Consider the following 3,606-nt stretch of genomic DNA (forward strand, 5'->3'; position numbering starts at 1 on the left):
TTGCGGTCCTTTCAAGGTCCTTAAGAAGATTGGGGACGTAGCCTACAAACTTGAGTTACCGGAGAGTTCTCAAGTTCATCCTGTCTTCCATGTTAGTAAACTGAAGAAATCAGTTCACGGGTTAGAGAACGCAGTTTCTCTAGATATTTTGGTGGAATTGATCACTCCACCAAAGATACCACATGAACCGGAAAGGATTCTTGGGTATCGAGACAGACAAACCCGACATAAAGTGTACCAGAAGGTACTTGTTAAATGGACAGATAGGGATGAGGAGGAAGCTACCTGCTGGGAACGTCGTAGTGCAATTTCCAAAAGGTTTCCCCAGTTTGTTTTCGAGGACAAAAACTCTTCTTAAGGGGGAGGTAATGTCACGTAGGCTGTAACGCCTGTGTGACCGACGGCAGACCGGATGGCCATGTCCGGGGTTCAGTGGGAGAGGACGCCCATGCGGAGTCAAGGGAAATGGGAAAGCATTTCCATGGATTTCATTACCGGTTTACCCAAGACGAGTCGAGGGAATGACTCGGTGTGGGTGGTAGTGGACAGGTTAACTAAACTGGCAAAGTTTATTGCCATGAAGAAAACTGTAAAAACGCCAGAACTAGCAAAACTCTTTATTGAACATCTCTACAAGCTATATGGCTTGCGTCGGATAGAGATAAAAAGTTCAACAGTCATTTTTGGAGGGAAATCTTCAAAAACTTGGATACTACTCTGAGTATGAGTACGGCAGATCATTCGGAGTCTGATGGTCAAACTGAAAGAGTTAACCAAATTCTAGAGGATATGTTGCGTTCTTATGTTACTAAGAAGCAATCTAATTGGGAAGAGTACTTGCCCTTATTGGAGTTTGCCTATAACAGCTCCAAACACTCAGCCGACTGAATTTACACCATTCATTCTAATGTATGGATTCCAGCCGAGATCTCCGATGGCTGTAGGCCTAGAAAAGGAGAAGATTCAATCTGTCAAGGATTTCCTTGAAGATATGAATGATATCTCAGAGCCGCACGTGAGAGCATTCGTAGCGCTCAGGATCGCGCTAAAACTTATGCGGATAAAGGACGTAGAAAGGTGACCTTTGCAGAAGGTGACTTTGTATTCCTCAAGGTTCCTACGCAGTCAGAAACCATGAAAACGGGAAAGTGTGATAAACTTTCTCCGAGATATTGTGGTCCTTTTAAAATCCTTAAGAAGATTGGGGACGTAGCATATAAACTTGAGTTACCGGAGAGTTCTCAAGTCTATCCTGTCTTCCATGTCAGTAAACTGAAGAAATCAGTTCACGGGTTCGAGAACGCAGTTTCTCCAGAGATTTTGGTGGACTTGATAGAGCCACCAAAGATACCACATGAACCTGAAAAGATTCTACAGCATCGTGATAGACAAACCCGACATAAAGTGTACCAGGAGGAGGTACTTGTTAAATGGACAGATAGGGATGAGGAGGTAGCAACCTGGGAACGCCATAGTGCAATTTCCAAAAGGTTTTCCCAGTTTGTTTTCGAGGACGAAAACTCTTCTTAAGGGGACCGACGGCAGACCGGATGGCCATATCCGGGGTTCAGTGGGAGAGGACGCCCATGCGGAGTCATGGGCGACCAGGCTAGTGTGGACGGCAAGCCACACACTATATAGCCTGGGGGATGAGGGGCAATCCTCATTCTTCCTCTATGGCTGGGTGGTGAGCCAGAGGCCGTCCCCTCTTGTGGTAACGCCCGTAGCAGCGTTACGGATATCTAACACATACCATTCAAAAACCATGAATATATATGAAGAGGTGGGAGAGACAAGTGGGATAGAGATTACCTTGTGAGGAATCGTCCTTGGGAGGAGACTTTCGATTACCTTGTAAGGACTCCTCCTTGTGGGAGGAGACTTGGAAGGAGACTTTCGATTACCTTGTAAGGACTCCTCCTTGTGGGAGGAGACTTGGGAGGAGACTTGAGAGGAGACTTTGCGAGGAGAGGACAAAGGGTGGGGAGGAGACTTTGTGAGGAGAGGACAAAGGGTGAGGTGCAGCCAGCATGAGGAAGAGAGGGTTGAAAAAACTTAGGGTTATGTACAACAGAGGGAGCAGAGGGGAAGCGAAAATAGTTGCGGTGTCGACGGGGATTATTCAAATTTTTTTTATAACAGAGCGAGGCTATATGCGCAGCTAATTGCATGGTTATTTGCATGGCTATTTGTGCTGCAAATAGCCGCGTAAACCCTACCAGATCATAAATTTGCCCATGCCCCCTCTCTCACTTCCATCTCTCTCTAGTTTGTGCGGCTATGTTCTCATTGTCTTGTAGTGCTACGAGTGCCTATTGTTTCTATAATACCTTAATGCGAAGGCCAAGATGTAGGCTGTGGGATTGGTGGAATAGGTATGCAGAGCATTTACCCAAGTGTATCAACCCAAGCTTGTGTGAAAAATTTATTAAAAATTATAACTAGAGAACCAAGACTAGTGAGGTCACCTACTTGGATGGCAACAATGTCAGATTCATGATAAAGGAGAATGCAATTTTGAGGAGCCATACACTTGCACCACTAACAAGGAAGCACCTGGTGGGGAAAAATATCTTAAGGTCATGCTGATAGAAAAAAGTTCAACACAAATGACAGTGTATATGATAGCTTAAAGGATCCATTTACAAAGAAAGCATGCAGAGCATTGTCGACTATGATCATGCAAGTGGATCTCATAGACATGTATAATAGGGTAGGCCTTCATAAGTTGCAAAAGGTGCATCTTAGGAAATAAATTGATCGGGCATATTACATATACAAGGATCTGAATACCTATCTTCAAGCCCACTAAAGTAAAGTGGTAAACCTATACCTCCGCACTAAACTAATGTGTCATGTGAATGACATTCCTTTACCTATAAAACCAAAAGTAGAAGATGAAGTTGAACTAGGAAGTAGTAGAAAAGGTCATGAAAGAACCGGCTATCCTTATTATGCTAACGCCCAACAACTTCTAGAGAAGATGGGTAAGAAACATGTCTAAGAAGACACAAGTCAATCCAAAGTCATAAACGGAACCAACTCCAGAACAAGAGGAAGATGAGAAAGGTGCAAGACAACATTGTTTATAATGAACCATAATCTCACCAGCTTCTTCCTTGCAAAACTTCAAGATTTAGGTAACAACAAAGATGGAGAAACAAGTATATATATATATATATATACACCTTTGGAGGAGATGGGGCAGCCCACCCTCCCTCGTTCTTCGTTGGCCAACTGGTGCTCCTCCTTATGCGTCTCCTTATGCGTTGGGCAAGCTCAGGTGACCCCCTTGCATATAAATGCTAGACAACATTCGTTGGACCCATCTTGCACGATGTCGTCGACCAACCACCACAACTGCTTCGTTGTTTTTTTTCTTCACAGCTAGCCCCGCCACACTGGACCCTCCTCCCTTGCACGTCAGCACCAATTGCCATGCTGTGTAGATCTCCTTCTCCTTCCGACCCCCTCTTCTCTACGACATCCCCCCCTCTCCTCTCGTCTCAGCGTGACAGACCCTCCCCCTCTCAGTTCGCCCCCTCGCTAGCCACCCCCTCACCACTCTCTCTCTCACTCACCCGCCCGTCCTCGCAGCCTTCTCCC

The sequence above is a fragment of the Cibotium barometz genome, chromosome 7 (genome assembly GCF_041138505.1).
Source record: "Cibotium barometz isolate CiBa-2024 chromosome 7, ASM4113850v1, whole genome shotgun sequence".
NCBI lineage: Eukaryota > Viridiplantae > Streptophyta > Polypodiopsida > Cyatheales > Cibotiaceae > Cibotium > Cibotium barometz.